Source organism: Pezoporus flaviventris, unplaced genomic scaffold (genome assembly GCF_033815535.1).
Source record: "Pezoporus flaviventris isolate CSIRO_AGI_PZ_B2104156 unplaced genomic scaffold, CSIRO_AGI_Pfla_v1 ptg000007l, whole genome shotgun sequence".
In the NCBI taxonomy this organism is placed as follows: Eukaryota; Metazoa; Chordata; class Aves; order Psittaciformes; family Psittacidae; genus Pezoporus; species Pezoporus flaviventris.
In genome coordinates, this window is record NW_026892555.1 from 23601263 (window position 1) to 23614733 (window position 13471).

Sequence of the window (13471 nt, forward strand, 5' to 3'; positions counted from 1 at the left end):
TCTTTCCTACCTGGAAGGAGGATGGTGAATGCAGGATGCAAATACACCCTGAGTCTGATGGGTAAAGAAACGTTAGAGACAGGAAGTGCCAGTGGCTTCAGAAGCCGGGGGATTTCCAGCTGCCACCTCTCTTGAGGTTCTTTTGCTGATGCTGGTGCTGGCTGCTGGTGCCAGACCTGCCTGAGAAGGCACCTGTGGTTTTATATTTTTATTTTTGGCCAGCCTCTGAAAAGCTGCAGGTCATTTTTGTGCCCTTTGGATAACTCTGTTGATGTTAAAATCTGCTCTTATGAACCTTTTTCCTTTTCCCCAGGAAATATTTTCTGTTAATACATTCTTATCCTTTCCTTGTTGGTTTTATCTGCAGTGCCTTTTGCCAAGTCTAATTTTTAGAGCCTTACGCCTATTGCTTTAGGTCCCAGTCAGGAAGTGTTTTGCTGGGCTCCTTTTTTTTTTTTCCATGATGCACAGTGCACTTCTTTCAAGAGAGGCACAGCTCAGAGGGGTTTGTTATTTCTGCGTAAGTTAGGCTGTCAGTGTGCGCTACCAGACAGGATGAATGAATAAGAGATATGGCATCTCCCTACATAGTTACAGCAGGAGAACTGAGGCCAAAAGAAAGTTGAATGATGCCTGATTAGTTAAGATAAGAGAGAAATGAGAAGGGGACACATGGGAAGCCCTAGGTGTTTGCTCATGCTGCTGGCTATGTGGGTTCAAGCATTAGAAACCATTTTGTACTAACAAGTCATTTAGTTATAAGTATCTTGTATTTTAGGAGTATCCTGGATGTTGGGCTTGCAGGTTTCTTACCTGTTAATGTCTCTTACCTTTCCAGAGCTCTGTGATGGTGCAAGAGAGGGTGACCCTAGGGACAGTGGCACCCTGAATGCTCCTGAGATATGCATATTACAAAGTCCCTTCCCTGTGTCCCTTCTGCATTGGTCACTTGTTTGCTTTGCAGTCATCAGACCACGTGCTTGTCTCTTTCTTTTAAGGCCTAGCTCCTGAAAGTTGTGAGCTGTAGTTACAAAGAAATGTCTTCTCTGCCAGGTCCACACGTCATCTGCTGAAGTCAGATCTGCTGAGAAATGGCTTTTAAGGCAACCTGTGGCATTCATCACCTGCTTGGGGCTGTGGGCATTCCCTGGAGAGCCCTTGCTGGGCGGACAGCTTGTTCACACTGGCTGAAGCCACCAAACAGCTCCTTTCATGCTGTTTGCATGGATGATGTACCCAGCTCTGACAACAAAGACCATTTTGTATGAGCTATTCTTATGACTAAGCGAATGCTTAGACATCAGCAGCAATGAGCAAAAGTTGTGTGGTGGACCAAAGTGGGGTGTCAGCCCCAGCAGAGCACCCTCGTGCAGTGAGGAGCCCTGCCTGGGAAAGCATTGATGGTGGGGAGGGAGGGAGCTTGGCCAGAGCCACGGCGACACTGAGTGGGTGTCATGTAAAGGGTGTTCAGTTTGCAGGGATGTGGAAAAAGCTGTTTTCCCATGAGCTCAAGAAGGTATTATCACAGCAGAGCTGTGAAGATAGCCACTTTCCAAGGGTGTTTAGAGTGGAAGGTACCCTGGATATTTAAATATTATTGATACTAGCAATCTCCAGAGATTGTTTGATTTGCAAGGGCCTATCACCCAGCCCCAGTCTGCCTTTGATGTGCATTCCTGCATGCGCACAAACCACATTCATTTCCTTTTGCAGTGTTTTCATTTGCTGCTAGGAAGCCTCTTGGCCCCTCAGACAGGCCTGTGCCTATTCAAACATTGTCAGTAGTTTTCATATCACTGAGAGTCTTAAACAAACTCTGCTAGTTTTCTGCTGCACTGAATACAAGCGTTTTACCATGGTCCAGAGAGTTTCAAATTCTCACAGTAAGACCTATGGCTTCTCTTCAGAAATGACCCACCATCACCACTGCAACTGCCAAAAACATTTGCCTGAAAACTGAGATCTTGTCAACAACTACTGTGGAATCCTACTTTCTACCACGGTAGTCTAAAACAGGGCTTCCCTCTCCCAAAGAGGTATTGAATATGCCACCAGAACATGCAACAGGAAGAATAAGATGATGTACGACTCAAATATATTCTGAGAAATCTCTCAAGCTGCAGTTTGTTCATGTGGCAATGTTAGCTGGAGGTAGTCTTAACAAAGAAGTGTGCCCATAAAACACTTCCCCATGAAACATCCCTGTAAAAATTGACAGGTATGGGAGACAAACAGTTCTCTGTCACAGAGGCCACTACTCCCTATGGCACTTCTACTTGTGTCATTTTTTATTGTTATGATGGTTGCAGCAGAATAATTAACCTGCCAGTGGCATTACTGTTTCTCAGGGTGCACCGCAATGCCTTCAGAATGTGGTGCCATGAAAAGACAGGCAAGCATGTTGCAACTGATGTGTGTGTTACCAAAGATGTAGAATGGACCAGCTGAAACTGGGAGAAAGCAGAAGTAATGGAAGTACACAGTAGGGTTTGCAATAAAACAGTCTGGGACCAAAGCCAGGGTGGAAGTGTTGACAAGGCAGACTAGGGTGAAGCGTCCTTGCCCATGGCACAGGGATTGGAACTAGATGATCTCAAGGTCCTTTCCAACCCAAACCATTCTATGATTCTATGAGTATTGTTGAGGTCATGATTCAGAACATCAATAAGCCTTCAACATTATGCATTGAACAGGAATACTGGGGTGCAGCCTTCAAAAAAATGTCAGGAAATCTAAAAAGCAAGGACAGTAGGGAAGAGAGTGACTACAGCACAGTAAATAGGCTGATCAGGAGCAGTCATCAACACCTGTGAACCCTAAGGCTATGGCCAAGTCTGTCTCTGAGGAGTACTTGGCCTCCCACAGATCCTGGATCATATCTGCAAGGCCAGACAGATGGCAATGACATAACCCTTCCTAGCTTGTGAATACGGGAACTTGTGGTGTCACCCTCTGGGATTCAAGTCATGACCGTGAATAATGACTACCAGAGGAGGAGACTGAGGAAGATGTGAGCAAACAGAAAAGGGTTAAACAGTGAAACATGACAGTCTTTCCCAAACTTCTGTAGTGTTGGGCAAGAAAACACATTATGCATCAGTGCTTTAGCTGAAAACAGGTTCAGATAACAGTGGCAAGTAGGTTTGCTTCTTGAGGACTTCCAACACTTATCTGTCAGCTGAAAAATTAAGTGCTTTCAAGGAGAAACAATGCAGATGTTCCTGCCAAACTTTCTTGGCATGGTGGTTGATCAGCTTTGCTGTACTTGAGATTCAAGCAGAGCCAGTAAGAGCAGAGTGGAAGCCAGGAGGAAATCCCCAGCTGACAAAGAAGCACCCCAGAAAGCGAAGGCATGGAAGGCATTGTCCTGAGTGAGTGTGATCAAGTGTGTACATCATGTCACTCTGATGAAGACTGAGAAGTCGGTGGTGTCACCTAGCACTGATTTCTATTGCAAGGGACTAATTGACAGAAGGATGTAGAGGGATTTGAAAATGATGCTTAGAAGACTAAGGATTTACCATCAGGTAAAAGAAATGAGTGTGGGCCTCAGCCTGAGATTACTCTGAGCAACGCTGTAAGGAACCAGGTGCTCTAAAGGGCAGTGGGCAGTGGGGGATCCTCGCATGGAGACATCCACCTCTGAGGATGGCGGTCACCAGATTCAGTCTTGTGAGCAAGGTAGCACAGAGATGATTTCTGAGGGCAGGGTCAGTGATGTTTGGAAGGAATGAAGTGCTGTGGGCTTCTGTGGATTGGTGTGACCAACCATAGATACTACATGAATCAATAGATATTCAGATCTTGAGTTCTGTGTCTGGCCACCAGAAATTGCCCATGTTTTAGTATTTCAAACCCAATTTGTGCCTTCAGGATGAAATATTTTTTTTTTTTATTTTTTTTTTTAGGACAGATAAGCCTTCAAGTCTTAATATAAATTCAAGGTAGCTGGTTTTGTCTGTCTGGGTGGGGTAGATCTGCACAAAGAATCTTACTGGAACTATCTTACTAGGATAATTCCAGCAGAACAACCTCTATAAATTGCACATTTTTTTAGTGTTGTAACTGGGAGGTCTCAGAAGAGTACAACTTGCATTTGCCCTTTACTGGGTGTCTGCCTTGCTGTTTTGATTACTTGGCTGATAAGTAAGATATAGAAGTCTAAACACTGAGGAGAACAAGGACCATGCCGCTTGTTGTTTTGATAGCACAGCCTTAACTGCAGAGTTAGAGGTAGCTGCCCCCACAAAACAGAGCTCTGTGGGGTTTCAGTGTGTACATGTAGGGATGAAGTGATCACCGGCTGCTCCAAAGCAAAATGGAATACACTGGAACATTTAATCTCCATTTTGGAGTGTACAGATAGAGAGGCCAAGCCTTCAGTGAACCTGTAACATCCACCAACAAGGAAGCATGCATTTTTTAATTGTTGGATCAGCCGCCAAGCACCCAGTATCGAAACAGTGATGCAGAAGAGGAATGTTTATGGTCTATTGGAAGATGGTCTGCAGAAATATCATGACTGACACCTCTAGACAGATTGTCTTGACAGAGATGTCCCAAGGCGAAGGAAATGTAAAGATTACTCTAATTTTCCAAGAAAAGGGGTGGTTGCTGTATCATGTCCCTATACATCAATCTAAGGCTCAAATATAATGGATAAAATTCTGGAACACCACTGGAGCATTTAAAGACATTTGATTATTTAAGATACCAAAGTATCTATATCAGATGTAGAGTGTTGTCTTCCATTCACTGCTCTGACAAATGCAGGCCTGTTTCCGAAAAGCCAACTTAAATTTAAAATCAGGGCTTTTCTGCTATCTTTGAAACACTTCATTTCTGAAGACTGGGGAATAAAAATCTCCAGGTTTGACTTGATTCAGAATAAATGACAAAGCTTGGACTCACCCTTAGTATGAACTTCACTTTTCACTATCAAGTTCCAGAGTGTTGCTGAGTAAACCAGCAAAAGGGTTATGGGCTAGTTCTTAGAGAGAGGGAAAAAATATACCTTTAGTGTTGTTAACTCAGTAGAACTACATGATGCTATGTATGGCACTGCATCATCTAAACCCAGGTACTGTAAATGTGTCTTGACTATGACAATGGCATGGCAGTAAACAATAACAGCAGCAGCTGTACCAGGAGAGGCTGCAAGAATAAAAATCCTCACACTGCAGGATCCATTGCTACCTGCAGGACATGTGAGGTCACTGAGGGCAGCTCTAGGATCACGCCGCTGAATTGCAGTACACAGGGAGAAGAAATTATTTTCCCTGTCTGACTGGACCAGACACAGCAGAAACAAAAGGAAACCAATGAATAAAAGGCTATAAAAAGGGAGCTTAGAGTTTCCTGTACCAGCTGTGAAGAAAAATGTGAAGGATGAGGAGACTCAATAATGGCAATTTAAATTTGTTCTTGAGGCATAAGTGGAGACATCTCCAGGAATGGACGTGATGACAAAGATAACAGAAGTTGCAAGAGGGATTATCTGACAACAGCTATTTATTCACCTGATCTGGCCAATGAAACAGAGTGCCTGTGGGCAAATAGTAACACTGAAGATGGAGAGGACATGCAAAAAGGAAGATGCTGGTGTGAGAAGGGGAGCGGAAGTAAGTTACAAGTGAAAAAAATAGTAAGGAAGAAAGACTAAAAGAAAAAGGTTATAAAGGAGTGCAAAGAAGAAATAAAGCAGTAAAGAGGATGTGGTTGCACTGAAGGACAGAAGAGCAAATGTCTCCACCAAAAGAGGAGTAGGATAGAAAGGATACAATCTCAAGAAACTGAGCTGGAAACTGGTAGCAGACCATAAGTGTGTGTCTTAGTTGTCAAACTGAAGCAGAACCGAAATGTTTAGGATGCAGTGACTCAAAAGGCTGCAATCATGTGAACATACTCTAACCTTCCAAGTTCAGTTTGAAGAAAAAACTCTACTGGAGCTCAGATGTTCCTGGAGGTACTAAGCCAGAAGATACTTTCCAAAAGTTAACAAATAAACAAAACCAATACTATTTTAGACTGAACATCAGTAAGTGGGAGGAAATTATAGAATGCTTGATTATAAAACATAACTTTAGTAATAATATTAAAAGCTTACATTTTCTGGAATGACTGCCAAAGATATGTCTGTAAACAAAAATTGCAAACAATGAGCTTTAGTAAAATAAAGAAAAATGGTGAAGCTGGCTGAACTGAGTAACTCAGAAAACCGAATGACAGGAATCTTGGTACTTCTTTAAGTTGAAAATGCAATAACTACTTGTAGAGAAAGAGAAACACTCCAGACTTAATTGGCTGGGAATCCTTTCAAAGAAAAAGTTAAGAATGGTCTTTAAGGAATACAAACAAATTCTGATGAGTATATAAAGCTATGATCCTTAAAAACTATAAACAAATTCTGATGAGCAAAGGAAATGATGTTTTTTACATCAGGATGTGCAGAGATTAAGTAAGAATAAACTAACAAAAAAATCAGAATAGATTTAGAAGCTGCAGTGGAAATGAAAAACAAAACATTTTTTCAGCAGTATACTAAAAAAACAACAGCCAAGCAAACAACCAAAACAACCCACAAACAATGGGGAGAGAAGTGAAGCCACAGCAGAGTAAGGACTAAAGAGCTGAAAGAGTCAACTCATACTTTGTCTAACTTTACAATAACAAAAATGAAATAAAGTATGGAAGAAAGCAAGGCAACTGAAGGAAATTATTGCATTTGAGGCATAAACAAACCTTCGGGTACTTTAAAAATGGGCTTCTGTCTCCTGAATTCTTGAAGAATTAATTACATGCATCCACAGTTTTGGTAGCCACAGTTTTAGAAGCAAGTTAAAAGTGGTGCAATTATGAGTAGAGAATAGCAAATATGATGCCTCTGTTTCAGGAAGGGAAAAAAAAAATAGTGTTGCAGGCCAGGACCAGTACTCTGGCTTTAAAGAGCAAGCATAACTGAAAAGAAAGACAATTAAAGACATGAAAATAGTAGCTGCATGGGATAAAAGACACATGGTTTTGCGAATTATCCCAGACTGACAGAAGTATAAATTTTCCCTGATAAAAAAATATAACAGATCTAATTCTACTGAGTATCAGCTGATATTTTGATACATTGTCAAATGGGAAATGGTTAATATGAGTGAGGAAGGTAGAGGATAGAAGAGGGATTAAAAATCATACCAGGGTTTCACACAGAGAAGGCAAAACCAGATCATGTTGAAAAGGAACTACTGGGCTGAAGTACATTGTTAGAGTTTGTTAAAGATCAATCTTACTTTTATCTAATCAAATATTTTCCTTTGGGACTTCAGCAAAGAAATGTAATTTTTCCAATGACATTTGCTAGAGACACAAGTAGTCTGTCATGGTCAACACAACACAGAACCAGAGTATCACAAAGGAATAAAAGGTGACCTTGAAAAATAAGTAATACAAATGGGTTGAAAGTTAACAATATGAAGGGCACCATCACTTGGGGATCAAAAATCATTTCTGCTGTATCTGAAACAACAGATGGGAATGACTGGGAAAGAAGCCTACTATACTGCTGTGGTGCTGGAGGAGCATGAACCACTGCTTCAACACAGCTGTGAGAAAAGCAAATACGTGCCTAGTATGTATCAGAGGAAATAACTTTCACTGCAGACAGAAAATTATGAATATTGGTCTCCAAGACACTGGGAGATCTCATCTGAAACTCTGCTGACATTCTTGGTCATCCCCTGTCAAGAATTAATTGAAATGGGAGCAGATGCAGACAAGGATCAGACTGATGAGCACTATCCTACAGGAGGGACCAGAGTCTGCTTAGCAGGGAAAAGAAATACAAAGGATTTCTAGAAAGACATCTGGAAGGAGTAAACACTAGGGGAAGAAAAAAAGCTATATAAGGGAAACAAGTTGGAAATGTAAACTAGTTACAAACAACATTAGTTTAGATAATAGGGTTTGGGTTTTACGACTCAGAAAAGCAGGACTGTGACACATCCTCCTAGCAGAAGCAATGGAACAAGAAATTTGCCTGGCATCAACATGCAGCAGGATCTCAGTGTAGAAGTATTGCACCCAACAGGGTTGCCTGTGACGCAGGAGACTGTGCTTGGTGATCCCATGTGATCTTGGAGGAGGAGACAAGCCCTTGTTTCTGGTGTCATGACCATCCATGGTTCCTGCATCTGAGCTGTCAGCCTGGTTTAGCTAGAGCTCTGCTTCCTATTCCTTGAATTAAATGTTGTATGCATGGAAATCTAAAAGTGCGCATCTTCAGCCAGCAGTGCTTCTCACTCTTGTTCTGCTTTAGCAGTACAATACATTCCTCCCATTTAAATGAGAAGCTCTGCACATCAATCTGCCCCTGTTCAGCTGTACCAGCAGCAGTCCCGTGAAGGTTTGTAAGGGCAGTATTTACACCTTCCAGCCAAGCTCCAGTGAGCAGCTACATCACAGTGTTTGATTTTTCCAGACAGACAGCTTGCTGCTCCTTTCTGCCTCTGCTGAGCAGGCCCCTTGTCAGGATGGTCACCCATCGTCCATCCCATGCTGCAGCTGGGGGAGTTCATGGGATGTCTCACCAGGCTGAGTGATGAGACATAGCACCCTGCTCTTAATGTCATCATTAAGCCAAATGGTAGCAGGGCTCTGAGTGTTATTTAGCTGTGTTTAACTTTCTTGTAATAGATGTTTTAAAACAAGCTCCTGTTTTCAGTGCAGAGTTGAAGATGGTTTGGGGTCACACAGGGGCACTCGGCTGGCATACTCCCCCCTTCCTCACTCAGCTCTTCAGGACACATGCAGCTCTGCACTATGGATGATTTTTCCACTGCGTTTACTGGAATGGCCCCATCCTCCACTGCTGCCCAAGTGCTCTGTTAACAAACTCAAGTGACAGCAATAAATCTTTCTTGGGCCCTGCACCAGCGCTGCCAGAGCTGTGAACTCACCTGTCTTGGGGTGATAAGGAATTAGTTATGTGCTTAGAGCACTGGAAACCAAGACTTGCTATGTGCAATAAATACCTCTTTTCCTTGACATTCCTATGTGAACACCCAGATGACCACCTCGTTTGCAATGGAGTATATAGTAACAAATGCCTTCAGAGTGGGAGCTCATTTACTCACTCCTCCATCTTTTCCCTTTTCATGAGCTCAGAAGAAAAAGGCAGGGTCAGGAGAAGCTACCCAGAGCTGCTCGGTGTCCAGGGGTTAAGCAAGCACTTCAGACAGGCTGAGGATATGATTCATATGATGATGACTTTACTGCATTTTGTCTGCATTTCAGTCCCTGTGCTTTGGTTCTGGTCCTAGAGCACTGTGGGAACCAGAATATCTGTTTGGGGAAATTTCTTTCTTTTTCTAATTGGAACAGAGCACCATGACATTTTCAGAAGGCAAATTATGCTGGTGGAAACCCATCATTTCCTGTCTATAAGAATATTTCACGTTGATTTTTGCATTTCCAATAAGAAAAAATCCCAAATATTTTGAAAAAAAAAGATTATCCTGAAGTAAAAGAAAAACATTGCATTTTTTAAACTGACTGTTGAGTTTTAAAATAATAGTAACAAAAACCAGACTGAAATATTCCATTCTCCTTAAAGGCTTCTGGAGGCTTTCCTTTTCCAAAATAAAATGCTCTTGACATACCCATGTTTCCACGGAAAGTTTCAGTTTGACATGAATGGCATTGTTAAACCGAAAAAAGTCTTCCACTGGAAAAAATTTTACTAGTTCTTGTGTGGCCGCCCACACCCTCTCTTTCTCCTCAATATCTTTTTCCAGTCTTGATCAGTTGGTCTCCTGCTGAAAAAGCTCTGCCTGCTGGAAAAGGAAGCAGAGACAACACATTTTCTGCTGTCCTGCTCATTGCTGTGCGTACCCTCTGCTGCTTCCATCAACTCTTTCCCCCCCAGGACCCTGCGTAATTCAGGTTTTCAGGGCAGTTGCAACCTCTGTCTCTGAAAGAATTACAATGGGGCAGGATCAAACCATAGATCCCCAGCACCAGAGAGGATACCTCACTGTGGGCAATGGGACTACCCTAGCTAGGGCAGGCAGGCTCTGGTCCTCAGTAAACAGAGCATGTTTTGCTGTGCCTCACATTTGCTCTCCTGTTCCATCAGCTGCCTCAATATTACTCAATTCAGTAATATTGAATAAGTATTGATTGCTGACAATGAAAGGAGTTCTGTGTGCAAGCAGCACTGATAACGCAGGCCTGAGGTAGTGCTGGCAATTTTTTAACTGCTTTTGCACTATGTGAGGAGAATTTCTAGGAACAGCCAAAGTAGTTGAGTGTAAGCTCTGCACATAGGAATGTCAAGGAAAAGAGGTATTTATTGCACATAGCAAGTCTTGGTTTCCAGTGCTCTAAGCACATAACTAATTCCTTATCACCCCAAGACAGGTGAGTTCACAGCTCTGGCAGCGCTGGTGCAGGGCCCAAGAAAGATTTATTGCTGTCACTTGAGTTTGTTAACAGAGCACTTGGGCAGCAGTGGAGGATGGGGCCATTCCAGTAAACGCAGTGGAAAAATCATCCATAGTGCAGAGCTGCATGTGTCCTGAAGAGCTGAGTGAGGAAGGGGGGAGTATGCCAGCCGAGTGCCCCTGTGTGACCCCAAACCATCTTCAACTCTGCACTGAAAACAGGAGCTTGTTTTAAAACATCTATTACAAGAAAGTTAAACACAGCTAAATAACACTCAGAGCCCTGCTACCATTTGGCTTAATGATGACATTAAGAGCAGGGTGCTATGTCTCATCACTCAGCCTGGTGAGACATCCCATGAACTCCCCCAGCTGCAGCATGGGATGGACGATGGGTGACCATCCTGACAAGGGGCCTGCTCAGCAGAGGCAGAAAGGAGCAGCAAGCTGTCTGTCTGGAAAAATCAAACACTGTGATGTAGCTGCTCACTGGAGCTTGGCTGGAAGGTGTAAATACTGCCCTTACAAACCTTCACGGGACTGCTGCTGGTACAGCTGAACAGGGTCTGGAAGTGCTGCGGAGATGACAAGGCTTGTCAAGCATTTATGAGTCTTTAGCTGATTAAACCCAAACAAACTGTTCAGCAATCAACTTATGGGTCTATCTAAAGATGTAAGCAGAAGGGTCTCTTATCCCTCAAATACTTTACAATTAGCAGGAGCTATCTTTGACAAAAGAAATCGTTAAAGCTTTGTAATATTTATTCCTTATAACTTGAGTCTGATGTGGCGTCTGTCCTCAAGTCTATGTTTTGAAGGGGAAGCTAAGAAACACATATGAACAAAGCAAAGCTTTATGTAACAGCATCACCACTCAAGGACCAGTGTCATACCACAGCATTCCTTTGGGGCGGCACTGTCCCTCCTTCAAGCACGAGAGGTAACATTCCTACTACAGCTTGTGGTTCCCACAGAGCTCCAGGGTCACATGTCCTGAAAGTGTCCCTGCTCTGTACGCTGGGGATGCTACGAACCAACAAGAGTGAGTGGGATCTTTCTTTGTGACCAGTGGCCACATCCAAGAAGTGCTGGGTACCTGCACTGTGCAAGGGGCTCAGTGTTTTTCCATCCTCAAGGTGGGGAAGGAGGTGAAGCTGTCAATAGGGCTTAAAGATGACCACTTCAGAGGTTGTATTCCTCTAGCTCCTGATAGGTAAACATCAGGCCAGGCTGAATGGGGCTTTGAGCAACCTGGTCTAGTAGAAGGTGTCCCTGCCCATGGCAGAGAGATTGGAATGAGATGATCTTTAATGTCCCTTCCATCCCAAATCATTTTGTGATTCTGTGATTCTATGATCACCTGTGAAAGGGACAACATCAACAGCAGAGAGGCAGAGCTTGAGGTGCTATAGACAGATAGGGAGCCCTCAGCAGACAATAATGGGCTTCAATATCTCAACCTGATTTCAAGTCTCAACCACCTGTGTCTGTGCCTATCACTTGCACTGACACAGCAGCACCACAGAATGGAGGTAGACGCTATACGGGGTTTCTTTGCACTCAGAGCTGCTGGCGGGAGCATTCAGCAGAGAGGCAAGAAGCCTGCTCTGCAAATTCTTCTCTTTACACAAGTATTTCTTTCCTTGTGTCAGTGCAAATGTTCATCACCGTTTATCCTGGCACAGGTCAGGAGAAAGCCAACAGCATCAAAGCCAGAGGTCTCTGTTGTTTGTAATCTCTGCTGAGCAGATGAATCATTGCTGTGCACCGTCAGATCATTTCTGTTCTATAACACCCTGCTCATTTCATCACAAAATCCAGCCTTGAGTGGAGTAAATTAATTTGGTTTTGGTTTTGTTTTTTTTGTTGTTGTTTGTTTGTTTGTTGTTGTTTGTTTTTTTTTTTTTGGTTTGTTATTTTATCCTCACATTCCTTTTGATATTTAGAATGTGATTTCTATGGAAAAATCAGAAATAATGATCTGTGCCTTTGGCCACCTAACATCAGGCCACAGGCTGTGCATCCAGCACAGCACTTCCTGGGTACCACCATGTTGTAGACAGGGTCCTTTGAAACAGACCCCTCTTAGTTATCCAGTTCGTATCCTGTCATCACTTACTTGCTGTTTCATCACTTTGCAAAAGCAAGATAGTTCTGGAAAGTTTATTAATCCCAATCCTGTCTGTCTAACGTCAACTTTAAGCTTCCCCAGCCTTTTTTATGAGTTCACCTGAGTACACCCTACCCAAACTACACTGCAATGTGCATCAGGTTAGGCAGCCTAGCAGCTGCCTTCAAATCAGGAGGTGACTGTGTCTCAGTGGTGCTGTGCTTTAAGTGTTCACCATACAAAAATCTCCAGAGGATGCACTGAAATGAAAAGCATGTGTAGTTATCCATTGTATTGTCTAACCATACCAACCCCAAAAAGAGCAAAGAACCTCAGGCCCACCAAGATCAACAGGGATCCTCCCCAGACTTTGTAACAAAGCTGAAATTGTACCCATCCACTATGTGTGCAGTGTGTACAGTGGAAAGTATTCTCTGTAGGAGCTCCAAACAAAGGGAAGTTGTTGCTGGGATAAGTCCAAAGAACATAAAATAGCTCATCCTCTGGTGCGAGTCTTCTAAGATACTGCACTGCAATTTCTATTGTCTTTCTAGGTTGCTTTTTTATTCATGGAACTTCTTGTATCAGCTGTGAACTTCTTTGGCTCAGTGTACTAGCAAGGAGTAATCTGCAACATGCAGCTGGTAGAAAAAAGAACAGCAGTAACGACAGCTTGGCCAGAACTGTAATGTTGTAAAGCTAAATAGAAAACAGCCAGTGGGATAGAAAACTTCAGTGATACCCAAATATACATACTGATATTGCAACAAAGACTGTATTTTCTGTCACTGGTCAGAGCTCCCAGGGGCTAGCACCAATGGTTGCATGCGCTCCTGCTATGCTGGTGCATGAAAGTTATTGCAGCACATCTGCCTCCCATCCATGTCTCCCTCTGACCCGTGTTCCAGACTATCACAGCAGCATAAAGGGG